The sequence below is a fragment of the Alligator sinensis genome, unplaced genomic scaffold (assembly GCF_000455745.1).
Source record: "Alligator sinensis unplaced genomic scaffold, ASM45574v1 scaffold907_1, whole genome shotgun sequence".
In the NCBI taxonomy this organism is placed as follows: domain Eukaryota; kingdom Metazoa; phylum Chordata; order Crocodylia; family Alligatoridae; genus Alligator; species Alligator sinensis.
This window is the reverse complement of record NW_005841925.1, coordinates 2677510-2678312: the sequence shown is the minus strand read 5'-3', so window position 1 is coordinate 2678312 and position 803 is coordinate 2677510.

Here is an 803-nt window from a genome sequence, read left to right as displayed (position 1 = left end):
CTGTCTGAATCTTGCACAACGGCTCCCTCAGTAAGCTTTCCACTATAGACACATTGAAGGAGTCAGCTGTCTGAGAGAAACCTCAGGGATAAGACATTCACAGCTGGAAGTATCATCTAGATTGACTTGCCTCCAATCTGTTGCTTCCAGGTTAAGCATGCTCCTGGCAACTGGTATTAACTATGTGCTTATGTTTTACAACCACACACAAGATCCTAAGCCATTGGCTCCCCTTCCTTGTAGATCAGGCAACAAAAACCCAGGTGGTGTGGATGCTGGGGCATGTAGCTGGAAACTCAGCTGTTGAGGGTTGGAGGCCACAGCAGAAGTGCTCATGGTATGGCCATGTTGGATTCCAGCAAATCTGTGAATTCTGCTAAATATCTTGTTGCAAGGAAGGCAATGAGAGTCACCAGGAGAAAACTCATTTCATCTTCTGTTTCAAAGCACGAGCTGATCACCTTCACCGTCCGCCGAAAAGCTGGCAAGTTGGTCAGCAACACGCAAGTCCTTGACTTCAGGAAAGCCGACTTTGACAAGCTCAGGAGGCTTGTCAGTGAGGCCCTAAGGGACCGTGACCACAGGGAGAGGGGAGTTCAAGAGGAGTGGTTGCTCCTCAAGGGAGCGATCCTCAATGCACAAACTAAGTCTATTCCATCTCGGAGGAAAGGTAGCAAGAGGGCACAGCAGCCCCCCTGGCTCTCCAGGGACCTAGCAGATCTCCTGAGGCTAAAAAGAAAGGCCTACAAAGGGTGGAGGATGGGAGTCACCTCCAAGGAGGATTATTCTGCACTAGTCCGGTC